Source organism: Manis pentadactyla, chromosome 2 (assembly GCF_030020395.1).
Source record: "Manis pentadactyla isolate mManPen7 chromosome 2, mManPen7.hap1, whole genome shotgun sequence".
Classification (NCBI taxonomy): domain Eukaryota; kingdom Metazoa; phylum Chordata; class Mammalia; order Pholidota; family Manidae; genus Manis; species Manis pentadactyla.
This window is the reverse complement of record NC_080020.1, coordinates 226,142,695-226,165,371: the sequence shown is the minus strand read 5'-3', so window position 1 is coordinate 226,165,371 and position 22,677 is coordinate 226,142,695. Positions and strand designations below refer to the sequence as shown.

At 38.4% G+C, this 22,677-nt stretch overlaps 1 pseudogene; it reads left to right on the top strand.

Annotated features, from left to right (window-relative positions):
* Positions 1 to 813: 813 nt before the first annotated feature.
* Positions 814 to 6,873, top strand: LOC118910517 (histone-lysine N-methyltransferase SETD2-like; annotated as a pseudogene).
* The last annotated feature ends 15,804 nt before the right edge of the window (positions 6,874 to 22,677 follow it).

Below are 22,677 nucleotides of genomic sequence, written 5' to 3'. Positions count from 1 at the left end.
ATTCAGATGGCCAACAGGCACATGAAAAGATGCTCCACATCTCTCTTCACCAGAGAAATGCAAATTAAAACCGCAGTGAGATACCACCTCACACCAGTAAGGATCACCACCATCCAAAAGACAACAACAAATGTTGGCAAGGTTGCGAAGAAAGGGAAACCCTCCTACACTGCTGGTGGGAATGTAAATTAGTTCAACCATTGTGGAAAGCAGGATGGAGGTTCCTCAAAAAGCTCAAAATAGACTTACCATTTGACCCAGGAATTCCACTCCTAGGAATTTACCCTAAGGATGCAGCACTCCAGTTTGAAAAAGACAGATCCATCCCTATGTTAATCACAGCACTATTTACAATAGCCAAGAAATGGAAGCAGCCTAAGTGTCCATCAATAGACGAATGGGTAAAGAAGAGGTGGTACATATACACAATGGAATATTATTCAGCCATAAATAGAAAACAAATCCTACCATTTGCAGCAACATGGATGGAGCTAGAGGGTATTATGCTCAGTGAAATATGTCAGGTAGAGAAAGACAAGTACCAAACAGTTACCAAAGGGAAAGGGACTGGGGAGGATGGGTGGGAAGGGAGGGAGAAGGGCAGGGAAAAAAAAAGGGGGCCTTACAATTAGTATGTATAATGTTGGGGGGCATAGGGAGGGATGTGCAACACAAAGAAGACAAGTAGTGGGTCTACAGCATTTTACTACGTTGATGGACAGTGACTGTAATGGGGTTTGTGCGGGGAGACTTGGTGAAGGGGAGAGTCTAGTAACCATAATGTTCTTCATGTAATTGTAGATTAATAATAATATGAATTTTAAAAAAAAGCTAGATGAATCACCTATTTTAAAGTCTGAATTTGTAGGACATGATAGCCATGATAATATTAAGGAATTAGACTCTTTATCTAAAATGAAGAATGATCAATTAAGAAGTTACTGTCCCATAAAATTAAATATAAATGGATCTCCTGGGGCAAAAACTGATTTGGCAACATTTTGCACTTCTAAAACTAAGACTGTTTTGATGTCTTCTGATGATAGTGTGACTGGATCTGCGGTATCTTCTTTGGTCAAAGCATTCATGCTTTCATCAAACGGATTTCAGAATATTAATAGATGTAAAGAAAAAGTCTTGGATGATACTAGCATGCAGCATAATAAATCAGAAAGCCCATTTAGAGAAACAGAACCTCTGGTGTCGTCACATCAAAAGAAACTCATGTCTTTGCCAGTTATGACTGTAGATTATTCAAAAACAATAGTTAAAGAATCAGTTGACATGAGAGTTTCTTGCTGTAAAACCAAAGGTTCAGATACATACTGTACTTCAAATGACAACAATCCTCCTTTGTGTCATTCCGAAGCTGAAAATATTGAGCCTTCAGTTACAAAGATTTCTGCAAATAGCTTAATGACTGTACATTTGAAATCAAAAACAGTTACATGTGATAATAGGAATGTGACAGATCATGCAAACTTCACATGTGAAGAATATAAGCAGAGTGTCGGTAGTGCTAGTTCAACTTCTGTTCATCATTTTGATGGTTTATACCAACCTGTAGGGAGTTCAGGTATTGTTCATCTCTTCAGAGCCTTCCACCAGGAGTAAAAGTGGACAGTTTAAATCTCTTGCAGTGTGGAGAGAGAGCATATCTCCAGTTCAGGATACTATTCTGAAGAGTAAAAGCACAGAGTTTTTAAAGCATGCAGAGAAAGAAATAGTAGTAGAAGTAGGTAGTGGCCTTTCTGATTCAGGAAGGGGATTTGCTTCCTGGGAAAACAGACCTAAGAGTGGGGTATCTGGAAAATGTGTCCAAGAGGCTCAAGAAGAAGGGAGTTTCATATTGCCTGATAAAAGAGGAAGATCAGAAATCTCTTTAGATGAAGAAGAAGGAAGAGGACATACACATACTTCTCTGATGATTCTGAAGTTGTATTTTCTTCTTGTGATTTGAATTTAACCATGGAAGACCATGATGGTGTAACATATCTTAAAATGTGACAGTAGTGGCCTCAGAGGTTGTGTCTACTGTCCATGAAGATTATTCTGGTTCTTCTGAAAGTTCAGGTGATGAAAGTGATTCAGAAGACACAGATTCTGATGATAGCAGTGTTTCAAGAAACTGTCTTCAGTCTGTTGTGGTTGTGCCGAAGAATTCTACTTTGCCTATGGAAGAAACAAATCCTTGTTCTTCTCAGAGCAGTCAAAGTTATAGACACTATTCTGACCACTGGGAAGATGAGAGATTGGAGTCAAGGAGATATTCATATGAGGAAAAATGTAAGAGTATAGAAGTAAAGCCTGTCCTCAAACTGAGAAGTTCTTCTTTCATAAAGGAACAGAGAAGAATCCAGAAATTTCTTTTACACGTCCCAGAAGAAAACACATAGATAACCACTTGCCTGAAATTGCTCATCCTCAGAGTGATGGAGTTGATAGTACAAGTTATGCAGATGTGAAATATGACCTTCCAGGTCATCCAAATTCTGAGGAAACATGGTTTCTAGGCAACAAGGAGAGCTGCCATTTCATTCTTCCGATGATTCTGAAGATATCCCAAACAAATCTCGGCATCAGACCATGTTCCCTTATAGGCCAGATAGTAGACTGGGAAAAACAGAGTTGAGTTTTTCTTCGTCTTGTGAAATCTCCCGAGTTGATGGCTTCCATTCATCGGAAGAGCTCAGAAACCTGGGGTGGGACTTCTCTCAACAAGAAAAGCCTACTACCACATAAAAAACCTGACAGCAGTTATGGAGCCTATGGTGGACACAAGTATGAGCCAAGTACAGACCAATATGGTGGGACTCGTAATTCTTGGCAAGGCAATGGCTACTGGGATCCAAGATCAGCAGGTAGACCACCTGGAACTGGGGTTTGATTGAATTCAGGGTCAGGTACCTGATTCCTTAACAGAGGACCATGAAGAGGAGGAGAATTGGGATCAACGAGGAGCTCACTTTCCAAGCCAGTCCAGTAAATTTTTTCTATCTCTTCAGACGGATAAGGGGTCGGTGCAAGCACCTGAAATAAGCAGCAATTCCATTAAGGACTCTTTAGCTGTGAATGAAAAGAAACATCTTTCAAGAAACTTAGAAAAAATGATATGAAAGGTAGAGGGCCTCTTAAAAAAAAAGGAGGCAGGAATTGGAAAGTGATTCTGAAATTGATGGTGAGCTTCAGGACAGAAAGAAAGAAAGAGTGGAGTTAGAGCAGGGAGAGACAGCAGTAACCCAGGCACAACACTGATTGGGTCTTCCTGTGTCATGCAGGACTTCAGGGACCCACAGCGGTGGAAGGAATGTGCCAAGCAAGGGAAGATGCCTTGTTACTTTGATCTGATTGAAGAAAATGTTTATTTAACAGAAGGAAAGAAGAATAAATTTCATCAAGATATTAAGTGAATGCAGTGTGAGTGTACACCTCTTTCTAAAGATGAAAGAGCTCAAGGTGAAATAGCATGTGGGGAAGATTGTCTTAATCGTCTCCTCATAACTGAATGTTCTTCTCGGTGTCCAAATGGAGATTATTGTTCCAATAGACGGTTCCAGAGAAAACAGCATGCAGATGTGGAAGTAATCCTCACAGATAAGAAAGGCTGGGGCTTGAGAGCTGCCAAAGACCTTCCTTCGAACACCTTTGTCGTCGAATATCGTGGTGAGGTGCTTGATCGTGAAGAGTTTAAAGCCTGGATAAAGGAGTATGCATGGAACAAAAACATCCACTACTATTTCATGGCCCTGAAGAATGATGAGATAATAGATGCTATTCAGAAAGGAAATTGCTCTTGGTTCATGAACCACAGCTGTGAACCGAACTGTGAGGCTCAAAAATGGATTGTGAATGGACAACTGAGGGCTGGGTTTTTTACCACCAAACTGGTTCCATCAGGTTCAGAGTTAACATTTGACTATCAGTTCCAAAGATATGGAAAAGAAGCTCAGGAATGTTTCTGTGGGTCAGCTAATTGCCGGGGTTACCTGGGAGGAGAGAACAGAGTCAGTATCAGAGCAGCAGGAGGAAAAATGAAGAAGGAACGATCTCGTAAGAAGGATTCAGTGGACAGAGAACTGGAAGCTCTGATGGACAATGGGGAAGGCCTGTCTGATAAAAACCAGGTGCTCAGCTTATCCCTGCTAATGGTTAGAATTGAAACTTTGGAGCAGAAACTTACCTGTCTCAAGCCCATACAGAACACACACTCACAGTCTTGCCTGAAGTCTTTTCTGGAACGTTATGGGCTGTCTTTGTTGGGGATCTGGATGGCAGAACTAGGCGATGGCCAGGAAAGCAACCAGAAGCTTCAAAAAGAGAATATAAATACTTTGGAACACTTACCCATTCCTACAAAAACTATGCTGGAGGAAAGCAAAGTACTTCCAATTATTGAATGTTGGTCTCAGACCAAGACTGCCATCCCTCCGTTGAGTGAAGGAAATGGGTATTTTAGTGAGAATACATCACATGCTCATACACCACTCAACACACCCGGTCCTTCCACCAAGCTAAGCACAGAAGCTGACACAGACACCCCCAAGAAGCTCATGTTTCGTAGGCTGAAAATTGTTAGTGAAAACAGCATGGACAGTGCAATCTCTGATGCTACCAGTGAGCTAGAAGGCAAGGATGGCAGAGGACCCTGACCAGTTAGAAAAAATCCCTGTGGAAGAAGAGGAAGAGTTACAATCACAACCGTTACTTACACAGCAACTGCCTGAATCTAAAGTTGACAGTGAAATCACTGTGGACGCCAGTAAGCTACCCAAATGTGAACCAGAGGCTGACACTGAAATAGAGCCTAAAGAGAGCAATGGCACAAAACTAGAAGAACCTATTGCTGAGGAAACACCATCCCAAGATGAAGAGGAGGGTGTAGCTGGTGTGGAAAGTGAGAGGAGCCAGGAACAGCCAGATAAAACAGTAGATACAAGTGATTTGGCCACCAAGCTCCTGGACAGTTGGAAAGACCTACAGGAGGTATATTGAATTCCAAAGAAAAGTCAAACCAAAAAGGAGAATACAATAACTGAAAGAGGAAGGGATGCTGTTGGCTTCAGAGATCAAACAGCTGCCCCAAAGACTCCTAACAGGTCAAGAGAGAGAGACCCAGACAAGCAAACTCAAAATAAAGAGAAAAGGAAATGAAGGGGCTCGCTCTCACCACCTTATGCCTATGAGCAGGGAACAAAAAGGCCAGATGACAAATATGACACACTAACTTCTAAAAAGAAAGTACGAATTAAAGACCACAATAAACTTTCTGCAGAGGAGCATCGGAAATTGTTTGAGCAAGAGGTGGCTCAGCAGGAGGCTTATAAACAACAGCAGCAGATGCAGAACCTGGGAATGACGTCTCCATTGCCCCATGACTCTCTTGGCTACAATGTTCCTCATCATCCCTTTGCTGGCTACCCACCAGGTTATCCCATGCAGGCCTATGTGGATCCCAGCAACCCTAATGCTGGAAAGGTGCTGCTCCCCACACCTAGAATGGACCATGTGTGTTCTCCAGCTCCTTATGATCATTCTCAGCCCTTAGTAGGACATTCTGCAGAGCCCCTTGCTGCCCCTCCACCTGTGCCAGTGGTGCCACATGTGACAGCCCCCGTGGCATTTTCCAGTTCACAGTATGTGGTCCAGAGGATGGTGTGGCACACCAAGACTCCAGCATTGCCGTCTTGCCAGTGCCAGCCCCAGGCCCAGTCCAGGGACAGAATTACAGTGTTTGGGACTCAAACCAACAGTCTTTCAGTGTACAACAGCAGTACTCTCCTGCACAGTCTCAAGCAACCATATATTATCAAGGACAGACCTGTCCAACTGTCTGTGGTGTGACATCACCCTATTCACAGACAGCTCCACCAATTGCACAGAGTTATGCCCAGCCAAGTCTTCAATACAACCAGGACAACTGATTTTCACAGCTCACCCACAAGGAGTAGTGGTACAGCCAACGGCGGCCTGAACCAAAAACCACTGTCTTACCTCCCAACTGGAAGACAGCCCGAGATCCAGAAGGGAAGATTTATTACTATCCTGTGATCACAAGGCAGACTCAGCGGGATCCTCCTACTTGGGAAAGCCCACAAGGTGATGCCAGCCCTGAGCATGAAGCTGAGGTGGACCTGGGAACCCCAACATATGATGAAAACCCTATGAATACCTCAAAAAAGCCTGAGACAGCAGAAGCAGACACTTCCAGTGAGCTGGCTAAGAAAAGCAAAGAAGTATTCAGAAAAGAGATGTCCCAGTTCATCGTCCGGTTCCTGAACCCTTATCGGAAACCTGACTGCAAAGTGGGAAGAATTACCACAACTGAAGACTTCAAACGCCTCGCTCGAAAGCTGACTCATGGAGTTATGAGTAAGGAGCTGAAGTACTGTAAGAACCCAGAGGACCTGGAGTGCAATGAGAATGTGAAACTCAAAACTAAGAAGTACACTAAGAAGTACATGCAGAAGTTTGGGGCTGTTTACAAACCCTAAGAGGCCACAGAATTAGAGTGACTTACGGGGCCAGGGTGGGAGGACAGGTGAACAAGGGGGACAGACTCTGGGGAGAAGTCCTGCGGGTCCTCTCTGCCCCCACCCCACTGTCAGGGCTGTGCTGCTGATGACACATCACCCTGGGGAATTCAAACCTGCAGATTTCAACTGAAAGTCACAAAAATGAGCTCCATCTACAACAAGTGATCCCTGGTCGTGAGCTGTTGGGGTATGGTTGTTAGAGGCCAGCAGGGGCGAGGGCTTATGGAAGACCCTTTTCTCTAAGACCTGGGCCAGGCCTGACCCTGCTTCCAAACCTGGGTCTCCTTGGCGGTGCTGTCAGCGCAACGATCCATGCGCATCCCTCCCCATGACCCCTAACCCTAATGATCTGTATTATATTTTAATGTATATTAAATGTGAATATATTGAAAAACAATAACTAACCTAATAGGTAACAGATGGTGTTGTGTCCCTTGGGATAAACTCAGTATCAATTTAGAAACTCAGCACACCCGACCTGAATCATATTGCCAACTGTATATGCTGTGCATCTGCTATTCGATTTAAAAACAATCGTAGTCATACTTCGAGACAAATTATTTTCCTTGGTATTATGTAGGCAAATAGTTTGTATAATTACAGGCTCAATCTAATAATTGGAATGACTGATGAAAACTATCTTCCAATTATGGTCCAAAGTCATTCTAAAGACTGCAAAGTCATTCACAAGGCTGTGTTTCGATCCTAACAGATGCCTCTGTTGAAACTTTCCCAGTGTCAGTGTGTACTATAAACCCTATACAAATCAAGCTTCCATTTAGGGGCATTTCTGCTTAATTAATAATTTTTCATTACCTTTCTAAAGTGCTTCCCAAAAAGATTTCTATAATAGAAATTGTTTCCTTATTAAAAGTTTACCTATACTGAAAGATGCTCTGGGGATTTATAACAGCAGTAGCTCCATTTTACAGTAAACTCTGAGGCAAATTAATAGGTAAGTTATACAAAAATTCATTCTCAGTCATTATTCAGTGAATTTGTGATAATCATATGAACTTTTATGTGATAAAATAAATCTGGGATAGGTTTTCTATGTTGATTACAACTAAGGATAGGATACCCTTTATTAGGAAAAACCTATATTTTAGCAGATATTCATTTATTTTAGGATTTATATGGAATTTTTAATATGTAACTCTGGACTCTGTGTTGATAAAAAGTAACAATTAAATTTAATTTCCCTATTAAGCAATAACCCTTCTGACAAGAAGTCTCTACAAGGATTCTCAACAAAATTGACCGTCAAGTTCTCTCTGATATATCACATAACTGAATATCTTCATCTGATTGAACATCATCATACTCAGGTCAACATTTATTAAACACCCATATGTGCTAATGTATATATTCAGAAATACAATATACACAGCCCAACTTTTCATGGAGAAACATATTTAGATTGATATTCAAACACCTAATTACATTAAGTATTAACAGAATACTAACAAAATAAGTGATTATAGGAAGCTTTGAATTATTTTGATATTCAAATATCACTTCAAAGGATAAGTAGAATTTTTCTTGCCAAGAAAGTAAAACTTAAATATTCTCATCAAAAGAAAAAAAGAGGTAAATAGAATTTCTCATCAAAATATAGGAATCTGGCTAAAATCCTTCTTTTGACATTATTGAACTTATTCTACCAAGTAAATCTTGTTAAATCTTGACAAATATAGGAATAAATTGGAAATGTGTTTGCCTTGTTAGAAAAAAATATGTGTTTCATTTTGGAACATTTAGGTGTTTTTCAAAAGATACATAATGAGTCATTCTTACCATATTTTCTAAAATTATTTTCATCCAGTTAGGCTAAGCATTTTTCTGAGGGTCTTGGGTGGTAACTTACAAATTAAAAACATTAATAACCATACAGGCAAATTCTGGAAAATAATCCAGGAAAATGGTGACTCATAAGCATCCTTCTTCCCTTTAATTCCAACTCTAACTCAGCCAGTCTTCTAGAGGCAAGCGTTTCTGGGCCCTGTGAGTAATTGAGTGGGAAGGAGGGCTTTGCTCTACGAGAATCCAATAGAAAAGAGATGATACAAGGTGTTGTGGCTTGTGCAGGGACTAGAGGACACTTTAAGAAAATTAAAGTGTAAGGAAAAACACATAATGTATCAACACCTACATCTATACTTATCCATATCTACACCTGTATCTATATCGATCTCCGAGAAAAAGTCTGGCCTGTGGACGTATAAGAACCACACTGATCCTGCATGAGTTTACTTACCCAGCCTGGTCTCCCAGAACCAAAAGTGTCTGAGTCCTTCTCTTGAGGCAGGGCAAGAAGAGCATCAGTGCCTCACTGAAAATGTGCACCTGACTTATTAACAGGCTGCCAACCATCTAACCTTATACCACTTGCAGAACCATTACTGCTCAAGACATTTCAACAAAAGACTTGGGCTTTAGGGAGCAGATAAAGAAAAGTAACACCACATACAGGAAGCATTGGGTCAAATATAAAACTCTCAAGGATGAAGATAAAATCTTATAAATGCAAGATGGGGAAACATTTTCTTAAAAAGGAGAAATCAGAGTAGTATTAGATTTTTCATTTGCGATACCAGAAGCTAAAGGGTGGGAGAAAAATATCAAAAGAAAAAAATTACTGTGACACAATAATGTTTCACCCAACTAATGCTGTCAATCAGCATCTCCGTAGGGAAAAAGAATATTTGTGAATATTAGAGAGTTTGCCCATTAGAATTTCATTCACCCATATATCTTATTTAAAGGAGATAATTGAGTGAGGACTTTAACCAGCAAATATATTCTTAAACCCTTACAGTGAGTAAAATTTTTAAAAAGAAGAAAGTAATAAGTAAGAAAATACAAAAAAATATATGGTAATATATAATTGATATGAATATATAAGTATGTACATGTAAGCAAATGTAAATATTGGCAATATAATTTAAATAAAAATATAGATGAAGCATTATGAAGGGAATTCTAATAGATTAAATGAAAAACTATAATTATATAAATAAGCATAGACATTAATTAATAGTGAAGGAAAAATAGGAGAAAGAAAATAGAAGCATTTTGAAGGTCTCATTGTGGGAGTAATTGGAAGTGATGGTAGTAGAGTATATTTGTGAGGAAAAACTAGTATTTTGTCTTTTAATTAAAAGAAAAAAAATGTTTTATTATTATCAGAAATATGCTCCCTTCTCAGAAAGGTTTCCCGAACATCAGGAATAGTAAGACAATCATATCAATTTCAAACCCATTACCTGATTTAGCTTTTTTTCTTCATAGCACTTATTTCTTGATATTTTATTCTACATTTTCTCTTTTCTTTATGAGAATAAATGGCAAGGACTTATCTATTTGGTCCATCATCTTATTCACATGCCAAGAAAAAACAATAAGCAGTGGGCAATCAATAAATATTCATTGAATAAATGCATGAATTCCAGGTTTAAAAATTTAATAATTTATGTAATGAAGAAGCACAATAAATTTTCCAAGTTAGCAATGGGAAATACAGAATCTACAGTAATTTGACCAAGGCAGAAGAAAAAAAATCAAAATGCAAAAAAGGAAATAACTAATATAAATTAAAAATAGATTAAGTAAAAACAACATGAAAAGCCATATTCTTTTTATAAAAAAATATATCAGACTTGTGATTTCAGTTCCAAAATGTAAAGCTCTTGGAAGCTATCACTTTCATTCATTATTACAATGAAAACACAAAAGCTGCACAAGCTGTAAATCAGTGACTTCTCTGGAACTTGTAAGAGAAAAATGTTCATAGGACAAGAAGCTTCCTGGGACTCTGGAGAGACAGGTGCAGTCAGAGTCCTAATTGCATAGCCTTAAAGTGGTAGAAACAATTACATGGAAATCCTGCTGCATTGCTGGAAGCAGAGGGAGGATCAAGTAAGAGTGAAAAATCCCTTGGCCGCAGTTTTGGGTAGCACACTTTTATGGGCATCACCTCCAAGAATTTTGCTCAGAGTCTAGATCCTGAAAAGTTTCTATTGTGGCTACAGGGAGGGTGTGGGGAGAAAGAAAGGACACTGTTAAGAGGAGGAAAAGACAAATCACAGACAGTGAGAAAATACTTGTCAGGCACATATATTATAAAGGACTTGTAACTAAAATATACAAAGAACACCTAAAACTCAACAGTAAGTAAACAAATGACCAACATGAAAAATGGGTGCAAGCCCTGACAGATAAGTCATCAAAGAAGATACACAGATAAAAAACATGCCTATGCAAAGATGTTCAATATCATCTGTCCTAAGGGAAATGTAAATTAAAACAACTGTGAGGTACCACAATATATTTATTAAAATGGCAGAATTCTAAAAAAATTACACTACTGAACACTCATCAGGAAGCAGAACAAGAGTAACTCTCACTCTTTGTTGGGATTGCAAAATGGTGTAGCCCCTTTGGAATAGCTTGGTAGTTTCTTACAAAGGGAAACACAATCTTACCATATAATCTAGCAGTTATTATCCTAATAATTAAAAAATTAATTTGATAACTAAAGTCAAACACACACAAACACAAAAAAACTTTCACCTGAATATTTATAGCGGCTTTATTTAAAATTCTCCAAGACTAGAACCAACGAATATCCTTCAATAGATGAATGGATAATCTGATACATCCATACCATGGAATGCTATTCAGGATAAAAAGGAATTGGCTATCAAGCCATAAGATGAAAAATTCTTAAATGTACATTGGTAAGTGAAAGAAGCCAATCTGAAAATATTACATCTGCATGATTCCATCTATATGCCATTCTAGAAAAGCAAAATCATAACACAATAAATAGTTTAATAGTTGCCAGGGGACAAGGAGGGGGTTTGTGATGGAAGGATTAAATACATGAAGCACAGGGTATTTTCAGGGCAGTGAACAACAATATCACAGTAATGATACTTTAATAGTGGATTCATGACACTATGCATTTGTCAAAACCTGTAGAACTTTATAGATCACAATTGAACATCGATGTATGCAATTTAAACAAAAATAATTTAAGAGGATAGGGAGATTGATTCAAGATGACAGCATGAGAGGTGAGACAGAGAACTCCTCCCAAAACCACATATAACATGAAAATATAGTTAATACAACTAATCCTAACACAGCAACATGAAAGATGGCTGCACCAGACTGCATACATGTGAAGAACACAGCAGACCTCATAAAACTGGGTAATGTACCACAGCCTTGATTCAGCAGGACCCAAGCCCTTCCCCAAGTGCAGCTGACCAGCAGGAGAAACAGAAATGGAGCAGGGAGGGGATGGAAGCCTAGGACTGATGAACACCCAGCCCTGGAGATCTGCTTTGGTAGCACAAACCTACATTGCATAGTGCTTGGGAGATTACTGGGGTTGAAAAGCTAAGAGAGGTGGAATACTTGGAGAAACTGAGATTCCAGATGTTTGTGGGGGACAGGGATCCACATTCAGCTGCTCTGGGACAAAGGAAAGGCAGGCAATCTGAGAGGCTTCCTAGCAGCGAGAGGGCTGCTCAAGGGGCACGGTTTGCATGGAGCTTGCTGTGTGGGACAAGGGATAGGTGGACAAGACTGGATGGGCATGCTCTGCCCACCAGATTGGAAACTATCAGGAGCTTCAGATGCTCCATCCCCCTGGATGGCTACTCAGCTACAAGGAGCCCACTGTCATACACAGCCTGCTGAGCATTCCTCCTGACCTGCCAACACTGGCTCGCAAATCAGCAGTCCCTGCCCTGGCATCAGGCCACCCAGAGGGAGGCCCTGCCTATGGCAGCTACAGATGCAAAGCACAGAGGCTTGCACCTGTGTGCTGGGTCCACAGTGGAGACAGGCACTGCAGCTGGGAAGCAAGAAACAGCTCTTTCCTCCCCACAGGCACCAGAGCCATTCCCTTGTGAGCCCTGACATCACACCAGAGGGCTAGGCAGTTCCAGAGACTAGATCTTCTGGGCACTAGAGGGCGATACATACAAATATGAAACATCAAAGGAACCTGGTTCAGACCAAAATCTCACAATGGACATCGACAGAACACTCCACTCAAAAGCAACAGGATACACATTCTTCTCAAGTGCACATGGAACATTTTCAAGAATAGGTCATATGCTAGGCCATAAAAAGAGCCTCAGCAAATTCAACATGATTAAAATTGTACCAACCAGCTTCTCAGACCACAATTATATGAAACTAGAAAAAAATTACCCAAGTAAAATGAAAAAGCCCACATACGTATGGAGGCTTAATAACATGCTCCTGAATAATCAATGGTCAATGACCAAATTAAAACAGAGTTCAAGCAATATATGGAGACAAATGACAACAAAGATTCAACACTGCAAATTCAATGGGATGCAGCAAAAGCCATGCTAAGGGGGAAGTATATTTCAAAACAGGCGTAAAACAGGAAAGAAGAACAATTCCATATGAAAAGTCTAAACTTACAATTAAGGTACCTATAAAAAGAAGAACAAATGAGACCCAAAGTCAGTAGAAGGAGGGACATAATAAAGATTAGAGGAGAAATAAATAAAATTGAGAAGAACAAAACAATAGAAAGAATCAATGAAAGCAGGAGCTCATTCATCAAGAAAAGAAACAATATAGATAAACCCTTAGCCAGACTTAACAAGAAAAAAAGAGAGTCTACACACATAAACAGAGTCAGAATTGAAAAAGGAAAAATCACTATGGACACCACAGAAACACAAAGAATTATTAGAGAATACTATGAAAAATTATATGCTAACAAACTGGATAATCTAGAAGAAATGGACAACTTTCTAGAAAAATACAACCTTCCAAGGCTGACCAAGGAAGAAACAGAAAATCTGAATACACGAATTAACAGCAATGAAATTGAATCAGTAATCAAAAAAAGCCCAAGAACAAAATCCCAGGACCAGATGGTTTCACCACTGAATTTTATCAGACATTTAGGAAAGACATAATACCAATTCTCCTTAAAGTTTTCCAAAAATTAGAAGAGGTGGGAATACTTCCAAGCTTATTCTATGAAGCCAGCATCACTCTAATATCAAAACCAGGCAAAGACACCAGAAAAAAAGGAAACTATAGACCAATATCCCTGATGAACATAGATGCAGAAATACTCAACAAAATATTAGCAAACCAAATTTAAAAATACCTCAAGAGGACCATACATCATGACCAAGTGGGATTCATCCCAGGGATGCAAGGCTGGTACAACATTGGAAAATCCATCAACATCATCCACCACATCAACAAAAAGAAAGACAAAAACCACATGATCATCTCCATAGATGCTGAGAAAGCATTTGACAAAATTCAACACCCATTCAAGATAAAAATTCTAAACAAAATGTGTATACAGGACAAGTACCTCAACATAATAAAGGCCATATATGACAAACCCACAGTGAACAGCATACTTAACAGCGAGAAGCTGAAAGCTTTTCCTTTAAGATCGGGAACAAGGATGCCCACTCTCCCCACTTTTATTCCACATAGTTCTGGAGGTCCTAGCCACAGCAATCAGACAACAGAAAGAAATAAATGGCATCCAGATTGGCAAGGAAGAAGTTAAACTGTCCCTGTTTGCAGATGGCATGATATTATACATAAAAAAACCCTAAAGAATCAACTCCAAAACTACTAATATCTGAATTCAGCAAAGTTGTAGGATACAAAATTAATATACAGAAATATGTTGCATTCCTATACCCTAACAATGAACAGCAGAAAGAGAAATCAGGAAAACAATTACATTCACAATTGCATCAAAAAATACCTAGGAATAAACCTAACCAAGGAAGTGAAAGAACTATGCTCTGAAAAGTACAAGATACTCGTGAGAGAAATTAAAGAAAATAGCAATAAATGGAAACACATCCTAGATCATGGATAGGAAGAATTAGTATTGTCAAAATGGCCATCTTGCCTAAAGCAATCTACAGATTCAATGAAATCCCTATCAAAATACTAACAGCATTCTTCAACAAACTAGAGCAAATAGTTCTAAAATTCATATGGAACCACAAAGGACCCCGAATAGCCAAAGCAATCCTGAGAAGGAAGCACAAAGTTGGGGGGTTAAACGTCAAGCTCTACTACACAGCCACAGTAATCAACACAATTTGGTACTTGCACAAGAACAAAACCATAGATCAATGGAATAGACTAGAGAGCCCAGATATAAACCCAAACATATGTGGTCAATTAATGTAGGATAAAGGATCCATGGATATACAATGGGGAAATGATAGCCTCTTCAACAACTTGTGTCAGCAAAAGTGGACAGCTAAATGCCAGAGAATTAAACTGTATTATTGTCTAACCCCATACACAAAAGTAAACTCAAAATGGATCAAAGACGTGAATGTAAGTCATGAAACCATAAAATTGTTAGTAGAAAACATAGGCAAAAATCTCTTGAATATAAACATTAGCAACTTTTTCCTGAACACATCTCCTCAGGCAAGGGAAACAAAATAAAAAATGAACAAATGGGACTACATCATGCTAAAAAGCTTCTGCACAGCAAAGGACACCATCAGCGGAACAGAAAGGCATCCTACAGGAGGGTATATTCATAAATGACATATCTGACAAGGAGTTAACATCCAAAATATTTAAAGAACTCACACTCCTCAACACCCAAAAAGCAAATAACCTTATTAAAAAATGGGCGGAGGATATGAACAGACACTTCTCCAAAGATGAAATTCAGATGGCCAACAGACACATGAAAAGGTGCTCCACATCGCTAATTATCAGGAAAATTCAAATTAAAGCCACAGTGAGATACCACCTCACACCAGTTAGGATGGCCATCACAGAAAAGACTAGGAACAATAAATGCTGGTGAGGATGTGGAGAAAGGGGAACCCTCCTACACTGCTGGTGGGAATGTAATCTAGTTCAACCATTGTGGAAAGCAATATGGAGGTTCCTCAAAAAACTAAAAATAGAAATACCATTTGGCAGGGGAATTCCGCTCCTAGGAATTTACCCAAAGAAAGCAAGATCTCAGAATCAAAAAGACATATGTGCCCCTATGTTTATTGCAGCACTATTTACAATAGCCAAGATAGGGAAGCAATCTAAGTGTCCATCAGTAGATGAATAGATAATGAAGATGCAGCACATATACACAACGTAATACTATTCAGCCATAAGAAAGAAACAAATCCTACCATTTGCAACAACATGGATGGAGCTGGAGGGCATTATGCTCAGTGTAATAAGTCAGGCAGAGAAAGACAAATACTAAATGATTTCCCTCATTTGTGGAGTATAACAACAAAGCCATACTGAAGGAACAAAATAGCAGCAGACTCACAGACTCTAAGAAGGGACTAGTGGTTACCAAAAGGGAGAGGTGTGAGGGGGTGGGTGGGGAGGGAGGGAGATGGGGATTATGGGGTATCATGATTGGTGCACATGGTGTTGGGTCACAGGCAGACAGTGTTGCTCAGAGAAGACAAATAGGGACTCTGTGGCATCTTACTAAATTGATGAACAGTGACTGCAATGGGGTATGGGGAGGACTCGATAATAAGGGTGAATGTAAAAACCACATTGTTTTTCTTGTGAAACCTTCAAAAGAATGTATATCAGTGATACCTTAATAAAAAAAAAAGAAAGTGAGTCGACATCACCCGGGGTGGGGGGGGAAGCAGAATGGGACTAAATAATCTGTTTTACAAATACATGAAACAGCTTTATTGAAGGAGGTCAGGAAAAAGTGCTGACTTAAATAACTTTGGAAATGAGTAGGGTCTGTACAACTAATAGCAAAAAATACAAATACACTGTACTTTGACAAAATTGTGTCTCACTGAGATATGCAATAACAATTTTAGAAACACCATACATGTTTATTTGAGGTAAACAGTTGTAATTATAATTGCAATTGGATAGTGGATTGAGGGATAGTTTCTCACTATTGGAGTGGAATAAACAAGTGGAAGCAAATAAACAAATGGAAGACGACAGAGGTCCAACGGATTAGAGTTGGATATGAGCAAGACCTGTTTAACTTAATATAGCTCTAGATTGTAACATACAGGAATATGTATAGATATGTGTACATACATATTCCTATCCTGATGGAACGACAGAGCCCACTGTTGAGGGAGAGACAAATATTAGCTATATTAAATGTACCTTTTACATCCTTTGCTGGCCATACCAAAACACAGGTGTTGTGTGTTCTGGAAGCAATGAGACAATGAGAGAATTGTAGGGGCAGGTTTTAAAAGTAGGAAACCCAAGGGTGATTTCAAATCTAAAGGAATTCAGGCAATAGAAAAGTGCCATGCTGAGCAGGTCTAGAAAAATGAATGAAAGCCTGATGCACCCCATAGGAGAGTTTCCCCAGGCTGCATCATCTTCACAATACTCAGCAATGCTCTGCTCCCATGAACCTTGGAACACTTGACATCCACTGTGTTTTCCCAGCCCAGTTAAGTCATTCGTATGACAGTCAGGAGTCATGGTGTTTGATCCTTTCCTAGCTTCTCTGAGTAAGAAACTGTTAAAACCCCGAAGCCCAAAGGAAAGAGACTAGTATCAAGAAAATAGAAAATAAAAAGACTTCATCACTAGCATCACTGTGACATTGCACAGTTCTCTGCTTCCCTTTGTAACAGATTCTTCTTGAAACACAATGGGAATATTAATACCTAACTGAAGGTTGCTCTACATTTAAATATTTGCCAATAAAATAAATGGACTAGTTTTATAAGCAGCTGTTTAAGAGAAATAAAACTCCAAATGGCCGATAAATAACATGAACGGAGCTCAACCTCTCTTGTAATCAAGTAAATAGAAATTAAAAGCACAAGAAATCTTTGAGGACTCATAATATTGATATTTTTATAGCTGAACAATATCAAGAGTTAGATAGGAGGTAGGAACACAGGAATTCCCATATACTGCAAGTAGGAGTATTAATTGTTATAGTAACTTCAGTGAACAATGTGGAACTTCATTGACAGTTTAGGCATGTGCCTGACCTGTGGCCAGTTGGTGCCAGTCTCTGGTATGTAGCTAAGAAAAACTCTCCCATGTCCATTGGAGTCATGCCCATGCACTGGTTCCAAAAATTGGAAAGAATCTCAATCTGCACTGCCCAGTCCAGTAGCTGACCACATGTGGCTATTTAAATTTGAATTTAAATCGATTAAATTAAAATAGAATAAAATCAGTTACTGTGTTGTACAAGCTACAGTTAAAGTAGTTAAAGTGCTCAGCAGTCACACGTATATTTACATCACTGCAGAAAATTCTACTGGGAATTGCTGATCTAATTACCATGAATAGTTAAATAGATATTCTCAACTGGTATATTTATATAGTGAAATTGAAAAAAATCAGAGCTAATGTGTAAGTTCAAATCTCAGAAATAGAATTTTGAATGAATAAAGTAAGATCAAGATTTGTGCAGATACAGAGAAGACAAGTAGTGACTGTGGCATCTTACTACACTAATGGACAGTGACTTCAATGGGGTATGGGGGGGGTACTTGATAATGTGGGTGAATGTAGTAACCACAATGTTTTTCATGTGAAACCTTCATAAGAGTGTATACCAATGATACCTTAATAAAATATGTGCAGATATATATGTATCAATATGTGACTATAACATCACTTATATAAAGTTTCCTTCAAAAAAGTTAAATTGCTATATACTGTTTAGTAGAAAAATTTTAAATAGTAGGTATGTAAAAGGATAAATGGAAATGAAATATTTACATTTCAAAATACTGGCTATCTTCTCAGGAAGAGAGAACATAATGAGAGATGAAACACAAGGAACTTCTAGTATATTTGCAAAAGTTTTATTTTATTTTTTTCTGGTTACTGGGTATATGGAATCTCATGTTTTTCTCCCTATCTTTTTTCTGTATGAAATATTTCATTAATTGGAATTAAACAGAATGACAAATGTGAAGAAAGTGTTATATATATTAAACTTCAAGTTTTAAAAATCATTATATAGATTATCTTATAATCTATTGTAGGGATACCTCATCTCATTAAATAAAGTCTATAATGTCACTTATCTTTGCATTGTGAGTGGGTATTCTTATCCCTATTTTGGAAAATCCAAGCTTAAAACTGGAGTTTTCACCAGTTCACATAGTGAGCAGCAGAATCTTGGCTCAACCTCCTTTGCTGATCACTAAAATCATACTCCTTCTATAACATCTCTGGCACCTGTATGTATTGACATTTGATGCCGAAAATACTATAAACAAAAGAGCAGCATTACATCCTGATAATTGTTATCATCACCCTTCACATTGTACCCTATCTCACAGATTTGAAAATACTTTACTTTAATCTTATAATACTTTCTCCATTGTACATTCAGGAAACATGAACATCAGAATGATTACTGAGCAGTTAATACAGTCTTACATGCACTTTAGGCTCTTAGGTTACAATACAGAGAAGTAGACAGACCCTGAATAACTATATTTTAAAATATAGTCATAATAATCTCTATAAATAAATTAATTAGTTTTATGTGCAAGGCCCATAACTGAAAAATTCTAACCTATATTTTGAATCAGAGATGGCAACTCTGTGGATGTGCTTTGTGAATTAAAAGCACGGGGGAAAGGAGGTGAGTGCATTCTGGAGCTTTTCTTAACGTTAAGCAGGGGATCATTGCATGTCAAGTAATTTTATTATCTATGTAGGTAACCTTGAATGGCAGTGCTTTACTTTTAAAAACTTTATTAAGTATGAAATTAATGGGTATGTATCTGAATTCAGTTTGCCTTTGGAAGCAATGAGAGTTGTCAAACAGGAATAAAAATGGGTTGGAGGAGGATGGTGGCAGCACGAATAGGGAAAATTACAAATATTGAATGATGATTAAGCAGCAAGACTGGTGCACATGGTTTCTAATAGGATATGGCAAAGATGTCCCTAAGTTTTTAATGTGAGCAAAGATGGGATCATTTCTTGAGACACAGAACACCAGATCAAGTGAAGCTCTCTGCTAAATCATACACTCAGTTTTGAACATCCTGAAAACTAACTCCTGAATCACTGTTTTTCCCTTGCACAGTCTCTCATTACATATATGTTATACACACACACATACTATTTTTATCATATATATATGTACATATCATACATTAGCTTCAGAAATGCATTACATGTGCTGCAATTCTTCTCCACCAAGGGCAGTCTGAGGAATTTGGAGAAGTCTAGCACTTCTCGTTCTTATGTCAAAGAGGCACAGGACCCAACTCATCAGTAAGTTCCCAGTGGCTAAAGCTGGCACAATTTGAACAGTAAAATTTTTAAAAAATGGATGTATTTATATATAAAGAATATTCATGAGTCCATTCTGATATAAATTATTAATTATCCAATAAATAAGTAAATGGAGGAAAAGAGACAGCTCTTCCATGCAGAATTCCAAATGATTTACACAGAAACCTCACATTCAGAGGAATGAAGTCTAACTCTTCATTCCCTAAGTATGGGCTGTGCATAGTATCTTCTTTCTAAACTGTCCAGTATGGGGGTTAAGGAAGTGGTAAAAGGGGAAAAAATAATAAGTTTAAGTGAAGAAATCAGACAAACTCATGTCCAAAGGTCAGATCAACAATATTACATCATATTGACATCATGTACCCTTAACGGGAAGTGACAAAGAATGGCACTTTTTACCTCTGTAATCTTCCTCCCCAAAGCATCATAACCCATTTTAATCATGAGAAACAAATCTGATAAATCCAAATTGAGGGACATTCTACAAACTACCTGACCGTTGCTCCTCAAAGTTCTCAAGATCATCGAAAACAAGAAATGCCTCAGAAACTGTCAGAGCCAAGAGCTGTCTAAGGAGACATGACAAATGGCATGTGATATCCTGGATGGAACCTGAAACAGAAATAGTCCATAGGTAAAAAATAAAGATCAACTGCTACAAGACTTAAAATAATTTAGGAGGTACATGGGAGGGTGTCACGGGAAGTTTCCCAGAAGGCACAACTCTTCAGATGAATTATTAGGGACTGCAAAAAGTTACTCAGGATGACTGTGGTTCCCAAGCAAGAAGACAGTATATTGTATATACCTACTGTCTGAGATTCAAATAATACCCCCAAATGCCTATTTAATACAGAATGAATACACCAGAAGAAGAAGTTATTTGAGGAAGGGGAGCTTGTGAGGCAAAGGACAACAGCAGCAGGGATGGTAATAGAGGGTGTCATGTGCCATTCAAAGCAGACCAGTAGTAATTAACCTTTGGGGTCCTTTGGACTGTCACAGGAAGCTGGTGACCAGAAGGTCAGGTGAGCTGATAAGTAGCTGCACTGCAGCAGCAGATATGGATTAAAACATCCAGAAGCATAAAGGAATGTAAAATAGTCTAACTATTCAAGGTCTGATAACAGGATAGCATGTTGAAACAAAATGACATTTCTCACTGACAGATACAGTCAAGGCTAATAACTTACTAATGTTTTCATGTTTTTATACATCTCTAGAAGCTTGTTAAAGGTCAGAGCCAGAACTTCGTAATTGAATTCAGAACAATAGGGACAGTTGCTCTAGCTTGAAATGTGCAAATAAACCCAACATTCAGAAGATATTGATAGATTAATTCATGTATTAAATTTCCTCTCTCTGTGAAGTTTTAAATTTCAGTATTTTGAAGTTTATTAAAATTTACTTTATGGACAAGCATAGAGGTTAAAGAGGAAGTTGAGATTCTCATCTCCTGGGCAATGACTGGTGACTCCCTTAATTATAGTATCAGCAGAGAACCCATGGGATCCTGAACTTCTCCCTCCACCTGGTGGTAAAGAGACACTCACCTGTCTTCCAGCTGGAGTGATGTGAGAAGAAGCCTAGAGGAGAGACAGGGCTTTCAGTAACACCTAGAGGTAACAAGCCAGAGCCCCTCAAGTGCCAATGGAGGTAATGTGGGAAATGGTAATGAGACATTCTTGTCTCCCCCAGACATCAGAGTATAGTAGATGCCTAGTAAACACTAACTCCCACCCAAACCAAGCAGCAACAAAGAACATTTCCCTGTTGAGTGTCAATGGAAGCTAAATGGGAACATGGCAATAAGGAGGCAGTGTCCTACCTTCTTCCCTTAGGGGGCTGTGTCATAAAAGGAAAAGGAAAATAGAAGATTTAAATAAGATTAAGAGACTCACAGTATGCTGAGTAAATCATCAGTTTACATCATCAAAAATCACCTATCATGTCAAGAACCAGAAAATCTCAACTGGAATGAGAAAAACAATAAAGATATGACAATACCAAGATGAAAGAGATAAGAGTTGTCTGACAGGATTTTAAAGTAGCCATGATAGAAATGTTTCAGTGAGCAACTACGAACATAAAAAAAAGGAAAGTCTTAACAAATAAATACAAAGTCTAAGCAAAGCAACAGAAGATGTAAAGAAACACCAAATATAAATTTTAGAACTTAAAAATGCAAAATGCAAAATAAAACACTCAACAGAAGAATGATGGGACAGAGAAAAGAATCAATAAAACTTCAGATAGAACAATGAAAATTAACTTAAATGAACAAAAGAAGATCAACTGAAAATAAAGTTTTCTCCAACTTAAACTACACATTTAAAAAATTTACTGTCAAAATCTTAGTAAGGCTTTGTATAGACATAGACAAGCATTTTCTAAATGTATATTAAACAGACACCAGAATATCTAAAATAATCATTACAAAGAAGAATATAGTGGAAGGAATCTGTCTACCTGATATCAGGACTTATCCTGAAATAACGTGGAAATAATTCTTAAATAATCAAGACTGTGGTATCAGTGCAGAGATAGACACATAGATGAGTTGAACAGAAAAACACCCAAAAATGGCCCTGTACAAGCTGGACCAACCATTTTTTCACAAAGGCACAAAGCAATTCAAGAGAAGAGTAATAGACTTTTTGACAAACAGTCCTGTTGGTTCACATCTTCAGGAACTTCCTGGGTGCATCTAAAACTGGCCCCTATACACGGAGGGCAAGAAAAGGTGAAAGAGAGGCAGCAAATCTCCAGATTGACAGATAGGCAAGGAAACTTACATACGAGGTTTTTTCTTGAATGGCGGATAGATGAATAGACTTCT